A 22,967-nucleotide genomic window follows, 5' to 3' on the forward strand; every position below is an offset into this window, starting at 1 on the left:
GATCTATGGCTTCTCGGTGCTCTCCCAGGTAATTTTCTCGTCTCTTCATTCGAACTCATAGCAGTAGCACACAAGTTTTTCTTGATTAGTGGTATACTCAGACCAGTGGTATATTTAGAACAAGTTTTTCCTGATTAGTGTTATACTCAGATCAGCGCTTAAAAGTATAACAGACTTAAATCACATTGCAGAGAATTATGTTCAGATCAGCACTTAAAAGTATCACAGACTTAAATCACAATGCAGAGAGTTAAACCCTAATGTCTCTTTATTTTTATTTTTGTATGCTTGATTATTTATTCTCTTGGTGTAATTTTCTTTTTTGTTTGCCTTCATCTGTAGTGAGACATGTGGCCTGCAGTGAGTTATATTCACTGCATCACTAGATTTTTACATGCAGCGTACTCTTAAAAGTTATTATTGTTATGCCTTGACCATTTGGTTTTATCATACTCTTAAGATGAATTCGATTGTTGTTAGATATAACTGTTGAATAAACTTATTATTATGCCTTGACCATTTGGTTTTATCATACTCTTAAAAGCTACCTTTAGTGGATGTTTTTTGAAGCCACAATTATATTGAATTCATCTGTTTCTATATTGTTTGGCAGTCAAGTCAATGCCACAATTATGAGATATTGAAATCGATGGTAATATATGTTTTTATCGACTAATTTATGTGTCTAACCGCACGCACCACTTCTACGGTCGGCCTTATGGCTTCTCCAATAGGGAAGAATTTGCGCCTTCAAAGGAAGGTGAACTTAAGAGTAAAAGCAGCTAATGAGTTATAGTTTAACAAGGATGGCTCAGCTATCAAGAAGCTCCAGGTGAGCTCCACATTTTTTTATTTATGATGATACAATGATGTGTTGTTGACCCTCAACCAGTCGCTAATCGTTTCTTTTTCCCTACATTTTAGACTGGAGTCAATAAGCTTGTTACTGCTACTTCCTAACTGGTGCATAGATAATTTAACGCCGCTTGTGTGGCAATCTCCATCTATATGTGACCTGCAAAAGATAAATCCTTAAATAGTAGGTCAATTGCGAAGCTTTGTTAGTGATGATCCGATGATCAAGAACCGGAGCACCTTCAAGGTACAGTTTCCTTTATTTGCTAAACTGTGTTAATTGTTTTGTTTTAGAAAAATAGTGTAGTCATGGCATATGTATGCATGCGGTGTATTAGGAAACCATGACTACGAAACAGTTATGGTTAAGTCCATATAACTTTTCTATGTGCTTGTTATCTGTTTCCTTATAGTGATCTTCTAATCTTTTTGTCGAACTCTATAGTAGAGAAAATAGAACTTTGATGTAAGTTACAAACAGGTGAACTAGACAAACCATTCTGCTGTAGTTGACAATCATGATATTTGAAAAACGAGCTCACAACTATATTTCACACAATTGATGCTCCAAATTATTTTTCTGTAATTGAAACCTAATGTAGGAATGTGTAGGATATTTGATTTGCCTATTAGAGAAAGATTTGGTAGGATGTTTGCTTTGCTTGGTAGGGAAATATTTGATAGGATGTTTGCTTTGACTGATAGGAAAATACCAACATTCTCATCTTCTTATGGCCCTATGCTTTTACTTCATGTGCTATCTGAATATAGAGTATAATGTAAAGCTATTTTTGCAGATTGGAACTGCAGAGTGGTCGGGTTCTCAGATGTAAGCTGCACAACATTAAGCTATCTCCCCATCGATATTGCACACTTTAACTTGTTACCATATTTAGTTCTTTTGTATGCCTTTATAGTGGCTTGTTAATTTACACTGCTGGTTCCTGCAACCTTTTACAAATTGGTAAAAATGAAAATTGAGAGAGGAAAATTTGTGCTGAAGCTTTATTTGTCCTTTGGTTAAGTGATTACTGAATGAAAACAAATTTAAAAATAGTAATAAGGTTTTTGTTCTATCAAACACAATCAAGATTTGTTAGCTTGCTTGCTGCTGCTTAGATCAATATTGGTTTCTCACATCAACTATGCTAATGTTGAGGTGATAATCAGTCCTTCACTAGCATAAGGATGTATATGCAGACTAATTTTTGTCTCCGTTGCATGGCATTTGTGTTGTTGTATACTGCTCAAGTACTGCTTATGAGATTGCTTGAACTTTATCCTGGAGCCTCAAGAGTTGTCGTTGGCCAAAGCTACATCTATCTTTCTTTCAGTGTTTTGCTGGAACTGATAACGTTTCGAGTCTGCAGAAGAATGAATCATAGAAAGTTAATGTGTGCATCCATGGTTGTGGTCTTGACACGGCGGAGCGGACCTCGCTCGGGAAGATGCTGCAGCCGGTAGACTATTGATTGGAACTTTTATGTACATAAGTTCTCCACATGTAGATGAGTGTTATCATCATAGATGAGCGTTGTCATCAATCTTTGTTTATAAACATCCTATTAGTTATTATTTTTTATGTGCATTGTAATAATATGCTTGGAACTTATTACTTGTTTCTTTTATTTATTTATTTATTTATTATAGGTCAATCCCTGTTTTGTTCCCATGCTTGAAATTGATGGTCTTCATTTTGTTGGTTGTGACAAAAGTCAAAACCGGATGGAGGTACTAAGCAAACAACCTATGTTATTCTTGGGTTTTGAATTTCTTTTCCAAAAGAACCTGCTTGCACATATTAGCTGATTGTGGAGCTACAAGATCCCTTCTATGTAGGTGTTTAATTTGGAGCAGATTGCGGGTTTTGAATTTCTTTTCCAAATGTTGTCTTCACGCCCACCGCGGAGGGGTGGTGACCGAAGAGATAGTGGCAAAGGCGTCCCTTGTGGGCTCTGCTCCTATCTCGCGGTATGAAGCCTTTAAATTATGAGATGAGATAGGAGTCTGTGTTCTTATCCTAGTATAAGGTCTACAATGGCACAATGCTTGTACCATCTGTTTTTGCGGTAACTTATTTTTATCATGCAGTGCATGTGATTTGAAACTTTGTGTTAGCCTTTATTGCTTTCTACCTTATGGCACCTGTAGTAGGGAACTGATGATATTCTTGTGGACTCTGAAGCTTTGTTTGCTCAGAATGGTAATTTTGTTGTATTCTATTTCACAGGATAAAACCGAGTTGAGCAATTGTCGTTCATCTTAGTGCTAATTTATGGGTATTGCTACTTAACAATAACATTTCGTTATTGTTGTACGAAACCAGTGCTTCATGGTAACATATAGTATATTGCTACTTAAAAATGATTGCCAGTTTTCCACAACACCCATTTAAACAAGATCGACATATGTGATATATAGAAACCATAGCAACACACGTATATGGCTGCAATGTAGTGGTTCCGTTGCAACGCACGGGCACTCACCTAGTATATGTTTATGTACATAGAGCAGTATTTAGTTGTAAGGCTCACGAGCCTAACAAGCTGGCTCAAGCTTTCTAATGAATCGAGTCGAGCCAGATGTTTAGCTTGTTAGTATAACGAGCCGAGCTGGCTTGTTACAGTAACGAGCCGAGCTGGCTCGATATCCACCCCTAGGCACAACTTGCCTTCAACGAGCTCTTGCTCGATATTTTCCACCTGCTGAGTTCTGGGTTCCTCGGACACTTCCTATTCTACTCTCAACAATACAAACAAACATGGTATAGAAGAAATTAACATCACACCAAACATGAGCACAAACTGTATAATAATGTTCTATGCATCGCTACGAGATATGAGGTTCGAGAACCACTAAAATCGGGTTTAAAATGAATAAGATATGATTTTCCAAAGTTGTAGGTGATTAAATAGTAAAAATAATTTCCATGTTAATATAATTCTTGTGAGAAATATATTAAATAGAAGTAACTGGTTTATTTTAGGTCACAACTTGATCATAAATCTTATCTTAGTCAAATTATAATTATGAGTAGGTTAACCTTTATTAAAAGTTAATCAATTAAACATAAGCTAAATAAATTTTTGATTGTACAAGTATGTGAGATGTCATAATTAGTATTGTTAATGCGTAGGTAATTTTATTTCGAAGGTAACGTAACTGGAATGGGGTTAAAACGAGCAAGTTATGAATTTTCAAGGATTTCAAACTTATTTTTATATCCAAAATTCATCTTAGGTTTAATTTCTGGAACTTTCTAACCCTTTGGATTGCGGGCACTAATCTTAGTAAAGCCAAAGTCTTATTTGTGAAGAAAAGGACTTGGTTGTAATGTTATTTGCATTAGACAGGACTGCAGGTTAGTTGTGTAAGAGGTTAGGGAATCTTTAGCAAAACTGCTATGGCTGAATGGGTATCGGTCCATGTGGACCGCACGATCACCTTTGAACGGCTCGGATCAGTTCTTGTTAAAATCGAATCGATATGTTACACCAGCCATTGGATCAGAGATCCATGGCCCGCGATTGCCCACGTAGAGACCCGATCTGACACGCCCGATCTAAGATCTACGGCCCTTGTTTAAAGAACGAAAGGGTATTGGCTCGGTCTAATCCTGATCATTGGCCAGAGATCCAGCGGCCATGCAGCCTCACCCTGTCTATCCCCTACGTCGGTCGACGGCGTCATAACCGGGCTCCCCTATCGCCGCACACGACCGCTTAAACTTCAATTCAAGAGTTGTCGAACAAAGAGGGGATCACGTGGAGTAAGGTTAGGGGCATTTTACCGAGACATGGAGTGCGGAGACTCTAGTGCACGGTGGCCCGAGGTTTTGCGGCGGAGGCGAGGCATCAGCGAGAAATCCCTGAACAAAGGGGAATCAATCCTAAACTCGGTTGAATCCTACGTGTTCTCAAAGTAAAGATAGGGACGGGATTATTCATCTTATCGGTGATGAAACAGAACAGAGGGATAGCGACGAAGTTTGGCAGCTCCATGAAGGCTCCCGGGCTCCAGTGAGCAATCCAGGCAACACTGTCGTCACACGCACCCACACGATGCTATGGAACAGGTCCCTGGAATCGGGCGAAGACCCCCGACCCAAACCGGAAGCCACAACGGCGGTGAATCGGAGTCTCCTCGGCGGCGGGTCACCCTCCCAATCTCTCCCCTCTCATCGGCGAGGCACACACTAAGCTATGGAGAACTTGAAGCAGGTCACGAGGTATGGAGAGGGAGAGGGGCGCGGGTTCAAGTAGCTGGTTGCGTGGACGAGTCGGTCGCAACCGCCTGCCCCGCATGCCGAGGATTCTAGTTCAGCTAGCCACCGATGGGGAGAAACGGGGCACTGGAATGGGGGCCCCGCGTGACATAGGCATGGCCACCAGCGCGCCTACGGGACTAGCTGGAAAGTTGGCCCCGGGTGTCGGCGCCAAGCCCCGGTTGAGCGCGATGGCGAGCTGGGCTGGCCTAGCCACGAGGAAAGGCTTTTTTCTTTTCCATTCTTTATTTATTTATTTTCTTTAGGTATATTTCATATTCCTATTCAAATTTGATTTTGAGTTTCACTCATAACTCAAATACACAACAAAACTCTCAGCATGGTTGCAACCATTGTTAATAATTTATATATATATAAGTGTATATAAATCTATATTTATTTATATATACACTTAGCATTCATAAAAAAGAAATATGCTTCATGAAATAAACACAAAGTCAAAATACTCTTCTATTACTTATTGAACCAAAGTCTTAGAGATTACATTTTTAGGGTTTACAAATCCTACCCCCCTTAAAAGTAATCTCGACCTCGAGATTACGATGGACTAGGAAAAGGTGGGGAAATTCGGGTTGCAATTCATCTTCTCTCTCCCAGGTAGCTTCATCCTCTGTGTGATGGCTCCATTGCACTTTGCACATCTTGACCATGTTGTCGAGGATCTTAGTAGGGTATTTCGTGTAGGTCATATCACCCTGCACACTAAGTTCCTCCATAGGTATTTGCTCTTTTGGCACTCTGAGGCACTTCATCAACTGGGATACATGGAATACATCATATACATCTGCTAGATGATCGGGCAACTCCAGTTGATAAGCCACTTCCCTGACTCGCTTTAGGATTTCGAAGGGTCCAATGAAGCAAGGGGACAACTTCCCTTTGACTTTAAATCTTCTCATACCCTGAATTGGTGACACCTTTAGGTACACTTGATCACCTTCCTCAAACTCTAAATGTCTTCTTTGGGTATCTGCATAGCTTTTCTGACTTGACTATGCAATTCTCAGACTCTCCCTTATTATCCGAACTTGTTCCTCTACCTCCTATATAATTTTCGATCCAAAGAACTGCCTTTCACCAGTTTGATCCCAATACAGCGGGGTTCTACACTTCCTTTCATATAATGCCTCAAGCGGGGACATCTTCAAACTTGTCTGATAATTGTTATTATAGGAGAACTCCACGTAGGGTAAACTCTTGCCCCAACTGCCACCATGCTTAAGAGCACAAGCTCTTAACATATCCTCTAGCACCTGATTTGTTCTGGTCTGGCGCAAGAAAGGGTTCACCGGACTGTCCAAGAAAGGGTTCAAATAAAGAGAGCAAAAGACAACCGAAGTGTGCCCTGGTCTGGCGCACCGGACTGTCCGGTGCACCACCGGACAGTGTCCGGTGCACCAGGGAACCCGACTCCGAACTTGCCACCTTCAGGAATTCTGGGAGCCGCTCCGCTATAATTCACCGGACTATCCGGTGTAGCACCGGACTGTCCGGTGTGCCAGTGGAGTAACGGCTACACAGCGCCAACGGTCGTCTGCAACAAGCAGTTAATGCGCTACAGTATGCGCAGAAGTCAGAGCAGAGCCAGAAGGCGCACCGGACAATGAACAGTGACTGTCCGGTGCACCACCGGACTGTCCGGTGGCCCAGTTGTCAGAAGCTCTAACGGTCCGAACCCAACGCCCGGATGACGTTGCTGGCGCACCGGACAGTGTCCGGTGGCGCACCGGACTGTCCGGTGCGCCATACGACAGCAGCCTCCACCAACGGTCAATTTGGTGGCTGGGGCTATAAATACCCCCAATGTAGCATCCCAAAAAATCAAATCTTGGAATTTTCTCAAACTCGCTCTAAATTCAAAATGAATTTCAAATTTCTTTTCAAAATGTTTGTTTGCGAGTTGATATCAACAAATAAAATATAGTGGTCTATATTCTCTCCAAAATCCTCCTCAAAATATCCTACAAAATTTTCCCAAGTGATCCCCCTCAAATTGTTTCCAGAAATACTGCCCAGATATTTCCCTAGTGATCCCCTTCAAGTTCTTTCCAGAAATATTGCCCAGATATTCCACCGATATATCTCCAAGTATTTTCCTCCTGAGAAATACCTTCAGAATCATTTTTCAAGTCCCTATAAATATTTTCTTCATAACTTTCCTCATGCTCATACGTATACGTATGCCTCCGGTGTCATACGGTGAGCTCTACAAGCTAATTACACTTATACAAGACAAATACATGCTAATCTCCCACTAATCCTCTCATCCTCCCACTAATCCTCTCATCCCTCCCCCTAATCCCCCACCATGGCTATAAATAGAGGGGCAACGGCCTCCTCTCATCCGACCCCAAGCCATTTCATGGCAACTCTCTTCCCCCCTCCCACACACACCCACTCCATGTTCCACACAAGCACACACTAGCACAAGGATCGTTCGATCGTTCTTCGATCGTTCGTCCCCTGTTCTTAGTTTGTTTGTTCGTTCGTCCGATCGTTCGTCCGATCATTCATGGTTCGTTCGTCCGTTCGTCCGATCGTTCGATCGTTCGTCCGTTCGTTCGTCCAAATAATCTTTTTCCTACCGTTCATCATTCGTTCATGGTCCCTATTCATCGTTCGTTCGTTCATAGTTCCTATTCATCGTTCTTCCAGATAATCTTTGTCCTGCCGTTATGCTGCCGAAATTCCGATCGTTCGTTCGTCCGATCACTCGATCGTTCGTCCGTTCGTTCATCTAAATAATCTTTATCCTGCCGTTATGCTGCCGAAATTCCGATCGTTCGTTCGTTCGATCATTCGATCGTTCATCGTTCGTTCATAGTTCCTATTCATCGTTCATCGTTCGTTCATGGTCCCTATTCATCATTCTTCCAGATAATTTTTGTCCTGTCGTTATGCTGCCGAAATTTCGATCGTTCGTTCGTCCGATCATTCGATCGTTCGTTCGTCCGATCATTCGATCGTTCGTCCGTTCGTTCATAGTTCCTATTCATCATTCGTTCATAGTTCCTATTCACCGTTCATCGTTCGTTCATACGACTATTCACCATCACTATTCATCATTACTATTCACTGACACTATTCGCCATCGTTACTATTCAGTGTTACTATTTATCATCGTTACTATTCATTATCGTTACTACTCATCGATGATATCTAGTAACTTTTTCGTCGTCACTATTCATCGTTACTATTCATCGATTAGCCGATCACCCCAAATTTCAACTACTCATACATCATGTTGTCTAGTCCACCTAAGACCAGCCAGACCCATATTCCAGTCATACGAACTCCCGTGACTGTGATTTTCCTTCCAGTAGGGAACTTCCCATCTGGTCACCCATCCCGGGTTTCTCCAAGTTGAGCACGCTTAACTTTGAGATTCCTTTGAACCAGGCGTCCAAACTCAGATTCCAAAAATTCTTGTTTCTAAATTCTTATCAAACTATTCCCTATCCAACCATGTCATCTCTTAAGCCTCGTCCATATTCCAGAAAAACTCCCAAAATACTCTTGTCCTATATTCTGCCTATAACTCTCCTGTACTAAGTCAGACGATTCATTCGTCACTATTCTCACCAACAGTGAACTTCACTGTGCTACACCACATACACCCAACTATAAATACACCCAGCTACCCTCTCCCTCTCCACACACACTCAACACCCTTGAAAGGGAATTAGACTTACACCTAGTCCCTAATTAATTTTGGTGGTTGAATTGCCCAACACAAATAAATGGACTAACTAGCTTGCTCTAGTGTATAAGTTATACAGGTGCAAAAGGTTCACACTTAGCCAATAAAAAGACCAAGTATTGGGTTCAAACAAAGGAGCAAGGGTCAACCGAAGGCACCTCTGGTCTGGCGCACCGAACTGTCCGGTGTGCCACCGGACATGTCCGGTGCGCTAGAGGACTCAAACTTCGAACTCGTCACCTTCGGGAATTTCCAGAGGCGACTCCGCTATAATTCACCGGACTGTCCGGTGTACACCGGACATGTCCGGTGCTCCAAGAAAGAGCGGCCTCCGGAACTCGCCAGCCTTGGGAATTTATTGAAGCGGCTCCGCTATAATTTACCGGACTGTCCGGTGTACACCGGACTGTCCGGTGTAACAGTAGGGCAACGGCTATTTCGGCGCCAACGGCTACCTGCGACGCATTAAATGCGTGCGCTGTGCGCGCAGAGGTCAGACACGCCCATACTGGCGCACTGGACAATCTACAGTGCATGTCCGGTGCGCCACCGGACATCCAGGCAGGCCTAGAAGACAGAGCTCCAACGGTCGACCCCAACAGCTTTTGGTGACGTGGCTGTCGCACCGGACATGTCCGGTGTGCACCGGACTGTCCGGTGCGCCATCAAACAGACAGCCTCACCAAACGGCTAGTTTGGTGGTTGGGGCTATAAATACCCCCAACCACCCCCACATTCAAGTTATCCAAGTTTTCCACTTCCCAACTACTTACAAGAGCTCTAGCATTCAATTCTAGACACACCAAAGAGATCAAATCCTCTCCAAATTCCACACAACGCCCTAGTGATTATAGAGAGAGATTTGCTTGTGTTCTTTCGAGCTCTTGCGCTTGGATTGCTTTCTTCTTTCTTGATTCTTTCTTGCGATCAAAACTCACTTGTAATTGAGGCAAGAGACACCAATCTTGTGGTGGTCCTTGTGGGAACTTTGTGTTCCAAGTGATTGAGAAGAGAAAGCTCACTCGGTTCGAGGGACCGTTTGAGAGAGGGTAAGGGTTGAAAGAGACCCGGCCTTTGTGGCCTCCTCAACGGGGAGTAGGTTTGAGAGAACCGAACCTCGGTAAAACAAATCCGCGTGTCTCACTTCATTATTCGCTTGCGATTTGTTTTACGCCCTCTATCGTGGACTCTATTATATTTCTAACGCTAACCCGGCTTATAGTTGTGATTATTTTTGAGAATTTCAGTTTCGCCCTATTCACCCCCCCTCTAGGCGACTTTCAATTGGTACCAGAGCCCGGTACTTCATTAGAGCCTAACCGCTCGAAGTGATGTCGGGAGATCACACCAAGAGGGAGATGGAGACCGGCGACAAGCCCACTACAAGCCAAGGGAGCACTTCATCGGAAGAGTCCTGCACCAAGAGGAAGGAGAAGAAGAAGGACTCCTCCAAACGGAAGGAGAAAAGATCTTCCTCTTCTCACCACAAAGAGAAGAAGGAAAAATCTTCTTCTCACAAGTCGCATCGGAAAGGCGACAAGCATAAGAGGATGAGGAAAGTGGTCTACTACGAGACCGACACTTCATCAACATCGACCTCCGACTCCGATGCGCCGTCCGTAACTTCTAAGCGCCAAGAGCGCAAGAAGTTTAGTAAGATCCCCTTACACTATCCTCGTACATCTAGACCTACTCCATTACTTTCCGTTCCATTAGGCAAACCGCCAACCTTTGATGGCGAAGATTATGCTAGGTGGAGTGATTTAATGAAATTTCATCTAACCTCACTTCACAAAAGTATATGGAATATTGTTGAGTTTGGAGCACAGGTACCATCCGTAGGGGATGAAGACTACGATACGGACGAAGTGGCCCAAATCGAGCACTTCAACTCTCAAGCTACAACCATACTCCTCGCCTCTCTAAGTAAGGAGGAATACAACAAGGTGCAAGGGTTGAAGAATGCAAAGGAGATTTGGGACCTTCTCAAGACCGCGCACGAGGGTGATGAACTCACCAAGATCACCAAGCGGGAAATGATCGAAGGGGAGCTCGGTCGTTTTCGTCTTCGCCAAGGGGAGGAGCCACAAGATATGTACAACCGGCTCAAAACCTTGGTGAACCAAGTGCGCAACCTCGGGAGCAAGAAATGGGATGACCACGAGGTGGTTAAGGTTATTCTAAGATCTCTCATTTTCCTTAACCCCACTCAAGTTCAATTAATTCGTGGTAATCCTAGATACACACTAATGACCCCCGAGGAAGTTATCAGGAATTTTGTGAGCTTTGAATGTATGATCAAGGGCTCAAAGAAGATCAACGAGCTTGACGAACCCTCCACGTCTGAAGCACAACCGGTGGCATTTAAGGCGACGGAGGAGAAGAAGGAGGAGTCTACACCGAGTAGACAACCAATTGACGCCTCCAAGCTCGACAATGAGGAGATGGCTTTAATCATCAAAAGCTTTCGCCAAATCCTCAAGCAACGGAGGGGCAAGGACTACAAACCCCGCTCCAAGAAAGTGTGCTACAAATGTGGTAAGCCCGGTCATTTTATTGCAAAATGTCCTATATCTAGTGACAGTGACAGGGGCGACGACAAGAGGGGAAAGAGGAGAGAAAAGAAGAAGTACTACAAGAAGAAGGGCGGCGATGCCCATGTTTGCCGGGAGTGGAACTCCGACGAGAGCTCCACTGACTCCTCCTCCGATGACGAGGACGCCGCTAACATCGCCGTCACCAAGGGACTCCTCTTCCCCAACGTCGGCCACAAGTGCCTCATGGCGAAGGACGGCAAAAGGAAGAAGGTTAAATCCAAATCCTCCACTAGATATGAGTCCTCTAGTGATGATAATGCTAGTGATGAGGAAAATAATTTGCGTACCCTTTTTGTCGACCTTAACATGCAACAAAAAGAAAAATTAAATGAATTAATTAGTGCTATTCATGAGAAGGATGATCTCTTGGATTCTCAAGAGGACTTCCTTATTAAGGAGAACAAAAAGCATGTTAAGGTTAAAAATGCTTATGCTCTTGAGGTAGAAAAATGTGAGAAATTATCTAGTGAGCTAAGCACATGCCATGACACTATTGTCAACCTTAGGGATGAAAATGCTAAATTAATTGCTAAGGTTGATTCTCATGTTTGTGATGTTTCAATTCCCAATCTTAGAAATGATAATAATGATTTGCTTGCTAAGATTAAGGAATTGAATGTTTCTCTTGCTAGTCTTAGAATTGAAAATGAAAAATTAATTGCTAAGACTAAAGATTTTGATGTTTGCAATGCTACTATTTCTAACCTTAGAAGTGAAAATGATATATTACATGCTAAGGTTATAGAATTTAAATCTTGCAAACCCTCTACATCTACTATTGAGCATGTGTCTATTTGTGATAGATGTAGAGATGTTGATATCAATGCTATTCATGATCACATGGTATTAATTAAACAACAAAATGATCATATAGCAAAATTAGATGCCAAAATTGCCGAGCACAACTTAGAGAATGAAAAGTTTAAATTTGCTAGAAGTATGCTCTACAATGGGAGACGCCCTGGCATCAAGGATGGCATTGGCTTCCAAAGGGGAGACAATGTCAAACTTAATGCTCCTCCAAAGAATTTATCTAACTTTGTTAAGAGCAAGGCTCCCATGCCTCAGGATAACGAGGGTTACATTTTGTACCCTGCCGGTTATCCCGAGAGCAAAATTAGGAAAACTCATTCTAGGAAGTCTCACTCTGGCCCTAATCATGCTTTTATGTATAAGGATGAGACATCTAGCTCTAGGCAACCAACCCGTGCCAAGTTGCCTAGAAAGAAAACTCCTAATGCATCAAATGATCATGCTATTTCATTCAAAACTTTTGATGCATCATATGTGCTTACTAACAAATCCGGCAAGGTAGTTGCCAAGTTTGTTGGGGGCAAACACAAGGGCTCCAAGACTTGTGTTTGGGTACCCAAAGTTCTTGTTTCTAATGCCAAAGGACCCAAAACCGTTTGGGTACCTAAAGTCAAGAACTAAAATTGTTTTGTAGGTTTATGCATCCGGGGGCTCAAGTTGGATACTCGACAGCGGGTGCACAAACCACATGACAGGGGAGAAAAAGATGTTCTCCTCATATGAGAAAAACCAAGATCCCCAACGAGCTATCACATTCGGGGATGGAAATCAAGGTTTGGTCAAAGGATTGGGTAAAATTGCTATATCACCTGACCATACTATTTCCAATGTTTTTCTTGTAGATTCTTTAGATTACAATTTGCTTTCCGTTTCCCAATTGTGTCAAATGGGTTACAACTGTCTATTCACTGATGTAGGTGTCACTGTCTTTAGAAGAAGTGATGATTCAATAGCATTTAAGGGAGTGTTAGAGGGTCAGCTATACTTGGTAGATTTTGATAGAGCTGAACTCGACACTTGCTTAGTTGCTAAGACTAACTTGGGATGGCTCTGGCATCGCCGACTAGCCCATGTTGGAATGAAGAATCTTCATAAGCTTCTAAAGGGAGAACACATTTTAGGACTAACAAATGTTCATTTTGAGAAAGACAGGATTTGTAGCGCATGCCAAGCCGGGAAGCAAGTTGGCACTCATCATCCACACAAGAACATCATGACTAGTGACAGGCCACTGGAGCTCCTACACATGGACCTATTCGGCCCGATCGCTTACATAAGCATCGGCGGGAGTAAGTACTGTCTAGTTATTGTGGATGATTATTCTCGCTTCACTTGGGTGTTCTTTTTGCAGGAAAAATCCCATACCCAAGAGACCTTAAAGGGATTCTTGAGACGGGCTCAAAATGAGTTCGGCTTAAGGATCAAGAAAATTAGAAGCGACAACGGGACGGAGTTCAAGAACTCTCAAATTGAAGGCTTCCTTGTGGAGGAGGGCATCAAGCATGAGTTCTCTTCTCCCTACACTCCACAACAAAATGGTGTAGTGGAGAGGAAGAATCGAACTCTATTGGATATGGCAAGATCCATGCTTGATGAGTACAAGACACCGGATCGGTTTTGGGCCGAGGCGGTGAACACCGCCTGCTACGCCATCAACCGGTTATATCTTCACCGAATCCTCAAGAAGACATCATATGAACTCCTCACTGGTAAAAAGCCCAATATTTCATATTTTAGAGTTTTTGGTAGCAAATGCTTTATTCTTGTTAAGAGAGGTAGAAAATCTAAATTTGCTCCTAAAACTGTAGAAGGCTTTTTACTAGGATATGACTCAAACACAAGGGCATATAGAGTCTTTAACAAGTCCTCAGGACTAGTTGAAGTTTCTTGTGACGTTGTGTTTGATGAAACTAATGGCTCTCAAGTAGAGCAAGTTGATCTTGATGAGATAGGTGAAGAACAGGCTCCGTGCATCGCGCTAAGGAACATGTCCATTGGGGATGTGTGTCCTAAGGAACCCGAAGAGCCTCCACATGCACAAGATCAACCATCCTCCTCCATGCAAGCATCTCCGCCAACCCAAAATGAGGACGAGGCTCAAGTTGATGAAGGAGAAGACCAAAGAGATGAGCCCCCTCAAGATGACGGCAACGATCAAGGGGGAGATGCAAATGATCAAGACAAGGAGGATGAACAACCAAGGCTGCCACACCCAAGAGTCCACCAAGCAATCCAACGAGATCACCCCGTCGACACCATCCTCGGCGACATTCATAAGGGGGTAACTACTCGATCTCGGGTTGCACATTTTTGTGAGCATTACTCTTTTGTTTCCTCTATTGAGCCACACAGGGTAGAGGAAGCACTACAAGATTCGGATTGGGTGATGGCGATGCAAGAGAAGCTCAACAATTTCACGAGGAACGAGGTATGGCATTTAGTTCCACGTCCTAACCAAAATGTTGTAGGAACCAAGTGGGTCTTCCGCAACAAGCAAGATGAGCATGGTGTGGTGACAAGGAACAAAGCTCGACTTGTGGCCAAGGGATACTCCCAAGTCGAAGGTTTGGATTTCGGTGAAACCTATGCACCCGTAGCTAGGCTTGAGTCAATTCGTATATTATTGGCCTATGCTACTTACCATGGCTTCAAGCTCTACCAAATGGACGTGAAGAGTGCCTTCCTCAATGGACCAATTAAGGAGGAGGTCTATGTTGAGCAACCTCCCGGCTTTGAATATAGTGAGTACCCTAACCATGTCTATAGGCTCTCTAAGGCGCTTTATGGGCTCAAGCAAGCCCCAAGAGCATGGTATGAATGCCTTAGAGATTTCCTTATTGCTAATGGCTTCAAAGTCGGCAAAGCCGATCCTACTTTATTCACTAAGACTCTTGACAATGATTTGTTTGTATGCCAAATTTATGTTGATGATATCATATTTGGGTCTACTAACGAATCTACATGTGAAGAATTTAGTAGGATCATGACACAAAAATTCGAGATGTCTATGATGGGGGAGTTGAAGTATTTTCTAGGATTCCAAGTCAAACAACTCCAAGAGGGCACCTTCATTAGCCAAACGAAGTATACTCAAGACATTCTAAGCAAGTTTGGAATGAAGGATGCCAAGCCCATCAAGACTCCCATGGGAACAAATGGGCATCTCGACCTCGACACGGGAGGTAAGTCCGTGGATCAAAAGGTATACCGGTCGATGATTGGTTCATTGCTTTATTTATGTGCATCTCGATCGGACATTATGCTTTCAGTTTGCATATGTGCAAGATTCCAATCCGACCCTAAGGAATCCCACCTTACGGTCGTAAAACGAATCTTGAGATATTTGGCTTATACTCCTAAGTTTGGGCTTTGGTACCCTCGGGGATCCACATTTAATTTGATTGGTTATTCGGATGCCGATTGGGCGGGGTGTAAGATTAATAGAAAGAGCACATCGGGGACTTGCCAGTTCTTGGGAAGATCCTTGGTGTCTTGGGCTTCAAAGAAGCAAAATTCGGTCGCTCTTTCTACCGCCGAAGCCGAGTATATTGTCGCAGGCCATTGTTGCGCGCAATTGCTTTGGATGAGGCAAACCCTGCGGGACTATGGTTACAAATTGACCAAAGTTCCTCTTCTATGTGATAATGAGAGTGCAATCCGCATGGCGGATAATCCCGTTGAGCATAGCCGCACTAAACACATAGCCATTCGGTATCATTTTCTTAGGGATCACCAACAAACGGGGGATATCGAGATTTCATACATTAACACTAAAGATCAATTAGCCGATATCTTTACCAAGCCTCTTGATGAACAAACTTTTACCAAACTTAGGCATGAGCTCAATATTCTTGATTCCAGGAATTTCTTTTGCTAATTTGCACACATAGCACACAAGTATACCTTTGATCATGTCTCTTTTATATATGCTATGACTAATGTGTTTTCAAGTGTATTTCAAACCAAGTCATAGGTATATTGAAAGGGAATTGGAGTCTTCGGCGAAGACAAAGGCTTCCACTCCACTCTACTACTCATCCTTCGCCGTCACTCCGAGCATCTCTCCAACTTTGGTATAATCTTCACTCATTTATTTTATGACCAAAGGAGGAGAAAGTACTTCGTTGGGCTCTAATGATTCCGTTTTTGGCGATTCATGCCAAAGGGGGAGAAAATATGAGCCCAAAGCAAAAGGACCGCACCACCACCAAATTTTAAAAATTTGGAGGTTTTCAATTGGATGGAAAATTTCAAAATTGGTAATCTCTTTATGTTCTAAAGGGGGAGCAAGTAGTATTTTCAAAACTTGATATCTTAAAACCCTCTTGAACACTAAGAGGAGAATTTATTTGAGGGGGAGTTTTGTTTAGTCAAAGAAAAAGCATTTGGAACAAGGAGAGAGAATCTCAAATCTTGAAAATGCTTCTCAAATTTTATTCATTTACCTTTGACTATCTTGCAAAAGGACTTTGAAAAGAATTTACAAAAGAGTTTGCAAAAAAAAACAAAACATGTGGTGCAAGCGTGGTCCAATATTTTAATAAAGAAACAATCCATGCATATCTTGTAAGCATTTATATTGGCTCAATTCCAAGCAACCTTTGCACTTACATTATGCAAACTAGTTCAATTATGCATTTTTATATTTGCTTTGGTTTGTGTTGGCATCAATCACCAAAAAGGGGGAGATTGAAAGGGAATTAGACTTACACCTAGTCCCTAATTAATTTTGGTGGTTGAATTGCCCAACACAAATAAATGGACTAACTAGCTTGCTCTAGTGTATAAGTTATACAGGTGCAAAAGGTTCACACTTAGCCAATAAAAGACCAAGTATTGGGTTCAAACAAAGGAGCAAGGGTCAACCGAAGGCACCTCTGGTCTGGCGCTCCGGACTGTCCGGTGAACTTCGAACTCGTCACCTTCGAGAATTTCCAGAGGCGACTCCGCTATAATTCACCGGACTGTCCGGTGTACACCGGACATGTCCGGTGCTCCAAGAAAGAGCGGCCTCCGGAACTCGCCAGCCTCGGGAATTTATTGAAGCGGCTCCGCTATAATTTACCGGATTGTCCGGTGTAACAGCGGGGCAACGGCTATTTCGGCGCCAATGGCTACCTGCGACGCATTAAATGCGCGCGCTGCCCGCGCAGAGGTCAGACACGCCCATACTGGCGCACCGGACAATCTACAGTGCATGTCCGGTGCGCCACCGGACATCCAGGCGGGCCCAGAAGACAGAGCTCCAACGGTCGACCCCAACGGCTTTTGGTGACGTGGCTGTCGCACCGGACATGTCCGGTGTGCACCGGACTGTCCGGTGCGCCATCAAACAGACAGCCTCACCAAACAGCTAGTTTGGTGGTTGGGGCTATAAATACCCCCAACCACCCCACATTCAAGTTATCCAAGTTTTCCACTTCCCAACTACTTACAAGAGCTCTAGCATTCAATTCTAGACACACCAAAGAGATCAAATCCTCTCCAAATTCCACACAACGCCCTAGTGATTAGAGAGAGAGATTTGCTTGTGTTCTTTCGAGCTCTTGCGCTTGGATTGCTTTCTTCTTTCTTGATTCTTTCTTGCGATCAAAACTCACTTGTAATTGAGGCAAGAGACACCAATCTTGTGGTGGTCCTTGTGGGAACTTTGTGTTCCAAGTGATTGAGAAGAGAAAGCTCACTCGGTCCGAGGGACCGTTTGAGAGAGGGTAAGGGTTGAAAGAGACCCGACCTTTGTGGCCTCCTCAACGGGGAGTAGGTTTGAGAGAAGCGAACCTCGGTAAAACAAATCCCCGTGTCTCACTTCATTATTCGCTTGCGATTTGTTTTACGCCCTCTATCGTGGACTCTATTATATTTCTAACGCTAACCCGGCTTGTAGTTGTGATTATTTTTGAGAATTTCAGTTTCGCTCTATTCACCCCCCCCTCTAGGCGACTTTCAACCCTCAACCAAGGCAAACACCCCACCCACTCAGTTACTCTGCTCTGCCAGCTGCACGCATAGTGTCGCTTCGCCTCCAGTCCACCCTCCTGGTAAGCACCTCCGCTCCACCACTAGTAGTATCTCAAGACCACATGACACATATTCTACTCAAGACTCTACCCATCCATGCATCACTATTCTGACCACTATACTAAATATTTGTTGGTATACTTGCTCATTTCTATGTTTGCTTGTTCATGTTGCATAGTTATCGGAGCGTTCGTGCCGTCTCGTGGAGGCCAGATCCGCGAGTCTACGCTAGGCGGTGGAGCCAGAAGCCAGTTCCGCGAGCTCCCCTTCCCCCTTCGCCGAATAAGCACGACAAGCTCACTGGATCCCTTTGATGCATAAATTACCTATGATTTTTCAACCACAACCCTCAACCTGTTATTTTATGCATGATATGATTTTGAGACAAGTTATTATGGCCACCCAGCCGCTTGCCGCAATCAATCCCTGATATATATGTTCCAAATGATTTGAGAACAGGTGTGAGTTTTCAAAAGAAAATGCTTTTCAAAATGTGTGTGATGAAGGGTTTTCACCCTTATCACCTTGTGAGTGGGATAATCAGGGACTCCCTGGTTTAGGGGAGGGCCTAAGGTGTTGGCTCAGCTGGTTTAGGCGTGAGCAGAAGGATTGTCCCCTCATATAAGGACCGGTTTGTCATCTTCACTACCTGTACTCTTTAATAGTACAACCACTCGAGACTGTGTGGGCAGTCACTCAATCTGAACTTGTACGGTCCAACCCCAGGGTTATGAAGGCTAGGGAGCACCGGGAGGATAAGGAGAGGGAAAGTTTTGTCCGGTTTGGACATGGTGGTGGCCTGACTCCTTCCGACCGTTAAGGTTAGGACGTGCGGGGAAAGAAAGAGAGTCGGATTCGGGTCTCATTGGCCATGGGATCGCAGAGCCGAACTAGTGGGTAAAGTGTACCCCTCTGCGCAGAGTTCAAACCTATTCGAATAGTCTGTGTCCACAGGAATGGACGAGTCTGGTATGGTATGGCAATTAATGTTTTGTTTTCCAAAAAAAGATATGCTTTTGAAAAGTGGTTTTTAAAAGGTTTGGCTGTTGAACCGTGAGCTATGGTGGACGGGAAGTCCAGTAGCTGTTTTTTTGGAAATGAAAACCAGTGGGAAACTGCTGAGATACCTGGATGGTTTAGTCCAGGGGTTTTTGTTCTAATATTGAAAAACTTCCTGCTCCTTTTGGAGAGGATGCGCTTTGCAAAATACAAAATGTTTTTCAAAAACAACCCTGCATAAAATATTGCTGTTTCTGCAAATATCCTGAGCTCCACATATTTCATGCATTATATCTGATTTCCCCATTCCGCGGGTGAAGGTGGGCTGCTGAGTACGTTTGTACTCACCCTTGCTTATTTGTTGTTTTTCAAAAAAAGGAGATCGGGTAAGAGTTACGACTGTTCCCAACCTTGCCTGTGGCTGTTGGACCGCTGAATTGCTTCACTACGTATATCGGGCTGCTTCAGCCCCACTCTGATGATATGTCCTGAGTTGTGGACCAATTCTTAAAGTTGTTTGCCACCTTTATATGTTTGTCTCGTTTAAGCAGATCTGGAATCATCTGATGTATAAATGTGTTTACTAGCCTCCTGGGACTAGTAATTGTATCACATTTGAGTCCCAGAGGATCGTGACGCTTCAGGTGGTGTCAGAGCTGTTAGGTTGGCCGCAGGACGTAACCCTTAGCCTGATCAAAAGTTTTTGAGTCAAAACTATTTTCTTAAAAAAAAATCTTGCTCTCATCCCTTCATTTCAAAAATGTTTCCCCCCTTTCCTTCTCTCAGAAGTCAGATGGAGGTTCAGTGCCAAACCATCTTCTGCCAGAATGAAGATGGTTTCCCCAAGTTGCTGAGAGCATGCACAGTCCACCTCGGAATCAGGAGCCAGCCAGAGTATGATGGTCGTGAGTTCGTCGAGCATGGCACAGAGAAGTGTGTCGTGACTGTATACATTGGATCCAGTCTGCACCATGTGGAATGGAGTGTCACTGCTGGTGGGCACAGATTCAAAGACACCTGCCAAGTCGTCGCTCGCAAGGCATTGAGGGCCCTGTGTCAGATCTATGAAGAAGAAGTGGTCGACACCCCACTCAGATTCTTTTCGCCCTTTCAGAGAGACTGTCCAGTTTGGATGGCCAGGATGCGTGCATTGGAAGGGAAGCAGCTGCTTGAGGATGACCCCAAAGTCGTGTACCTCACTGCATACCTGCTCACCCTGGATGCACAATATGATTTCTTGGCTCGACACCACCGTCAAATGATTGCCCGAGCAGAAGATGCAGAGAAGCGCAACCGTCAGCTCCATGTGGATCTCACCATAGCTCAAGCCCGTGCAACTGCATTGGAAAGTCGTGAAGTCATTGCGGTTGAAGCCCTGAAGCAAGCCAAGGATGAGCATGTCCAGAAGTTGATGGAGGCCTACTTGGTAACCCATAACCAACGTAGAGCCCTGCGGATCCAAGAGCCCGCTTCATCCAACCTAGTTCAACCCATAAGAGCTGAAGATCCCCAGATTCTTGAAGGTCACCCGGTCTCTACCAGAGGAGAAAAGAAGGCTTGGGAACTACCAGAAGGAGCCATAGTCTTGGAAGGAATTCCGGTCTTCCCTCAAGCTATGGATAAGAAAGAGCACCACGAGTCCTCCCAAGATCCCCCGCCAGAGTTGTTTGAGCCCCTCACCATGAAGAAGATTCCAGCACCATCCCTTGAAGTCAAGGAAGAAGCTGCAAGCACCCCGCCAGCACCGCCGCCCTCTGAGGAGCTACAAGAGCCAGTCCAGCTTGAAGAAGAGTTCAACCCCGTGTTGCCATCTCAGTCGCCACCAGAAGAAGTCATCAACATCAGCTCGCTCTTGACCCATCCAGGAGATGTCTCAGATTGAAGTTGTGTGCAAGCCTTGCCAGAAGAGAAGCTGCCTGGTCTGAAGTTAGTTGTGCCCAGTCCTCTGCATGCATTGGGTAGTGAAGTTTTTCTTCACTTTGGCTAGAGCCCTGCATGTATGAGAGGTAATCGTGTAGACCCGTGTTTCAAAAAAACTCTATTTGTGTGGCCCCCTAGGGCATTTCAAAATGAATTTCGCTTGATGTTTTCTCCTCTTTTGAGTGCATATGTGATGCTTTAACGTTAGTGCTCATAAGTCCTGGTTAGCATAGTCCTCAATGCAGGAGCTGAACAATAGTAGTTATGCTTAGCCCCCGAATCTGAGTAGTCCATGCTTTGGAAAAACTCTATTCTTCCCTTATTCAAAACATTTGATTTGTTTGTGCTTATCATTGCTGAGCTTGTGTGTTTTCTTTTCGTTTTTTGAAAAAGGTTTTCTCTAAAAACATAGATCACAAATTAGAGCTAATCCTTACCTTATGCTTCCATTCTCATCTTAACCCATCTGAAGAGAAAAGTGTCTTACCCAAGAAGATAACGGGAAGCTTACCCTTGAAGCCTGGAATAAGCTATAGAGGAACCTATCCAGTCGCTCAGTCAAAAGGACCGACTATGAGAATCAAAGCACTGCCCCTGAGTCAAAGTAAATAGGAAAAGAGGACAGAAGGAGTTATTACCATACAGAGAGGCAAAGATTCTTGGAACCAGAGACCACAAACATCAGGGTCATCGACACCACCACTCACCCGTGCCCCCGCATGCGTGCCCGCCTCCATGCGCACTAGCACCGCCGCCCATGCCCCCTTTGCAGCGCACTACCGCCGCCCACCCCCCTTTGCAGCGCACCCACCGTCGCCATCATCGCCGGCACCAGGCCCCCCTTCCCCTCCGTCGCACCTGTTGCCACGTAGCACCTACTCCATCACCACTACTCCACAACCGAACACCAACGCTCGCCTATAAACTCCCCCACCAGCTCCCTCAACTCCCATCTCGCTCAAAGCAAAGCACACTCCAGATAAACCCCTCTGCCAAATCGCAAGCAACTCCATTTTCCACTCCCTCGCCCCTAAGATCACAATGCTTGGTGATTCTTGGGTTGAAGACTGTTGTACATGGTTCATAGTCTTCGGTTTCCTCTAGTGTATGATGGTAATACTCTTTGATAGAATCCTCCAGTGGGAAGAGCAAAGAGAAAGAAAGAGGCAGTGAAAAGTGAGAAGAGAAAAGAAGATAGCGAAGAGAAGATGAGAAGAAGGTTGTCCCAGAATCAACCCGGTGTCAGTCATTTCTCCGCAGCCTGCTCAAGCAGCAACAACAGAAGAAGGCCCCGTAACACCCTTGTTATGAGGTACTTCAAGGAGTTCAAATCCCCAAGATTCAAGAGATCTACCCTCATTCATTTTAAGTGGGGTAGTGTTCCAGTAAGGTTCCTGCTATGGAGAAAAAGAAGAAGGCCTGTAGTAAGCTTGTGGAGGAACAGATCATCAAAGCATATAAGTTTCTGGTGGTCACCCAAGTTTTGTTGATGAAGCACCAGAAGACCAATCAAGGAAGGAATCCATGTGGAAGTTCGCAAGAGAAAGGTTTGCGTGTTGGCATCGATGCTTCTTCAATAAGCTAGCTGCCAAGCAAAGGCTAGAAGCCTGAAGATGATCTTTGAGTAGCCAGAATCAGTGTTTGCAATCAGCAACCAGATGCTCCTGAAAGGCCAGATTTTGTTGAAGTTCCATCTCCTCGAGGAGTCTGCAAAGTGAAGATATGTAGCTGAAGTAAAGCTATACCCATAACCCTTCTAAGCCGAATCTCGAGGACGAGA

The 22,967-nt window shown here is 44.1% G+C and overlaps 1 long non-coding RNA gene across 2 annotated transcripts; it reads left to right on the forward strand.

The window, feature by feature from the left end:
* The first annotated feature begins 743 nt into the window (after positions 1–743).
* LOC109943086 (uncharacterized) lies at positions 744–2,316 on the forward strand. 2 transcript variants are annotated; one of them, XR_002265708.2, is made up of 4 exons: positions 744–832; positions 925–1,102; positions 1,653–1,684; positions 2,190–2,316. It is a non-coding gene; the product is annotated as an uncharacterized lncRNA (long non-coding RNA). The 2 variants fall into 2 exon arrangements; XR_002265707.1 differs by lacking the exon at positions 2,190–2,316 and having other exon boundaries at positions 1,653–1,857.
* Positions 2,317–22,967: the final 20,651 nt, after the last annotated feature.

Source organism: Zea mays, chromosome 10, assembly GCF_902167145.1.
Source record: "Zea mays cultivar B73 chromosome 10, Zm-B73-REFERENCE-NAM-5.0, whole genome shotgun sequence".
Taxonomy (NCBI): domain Eukaryota; kingdom Viridiplantae; phylum Streptophyta; class Magnoliopsida; order Poales; family Poaceae; genus Zea; species Zea mays.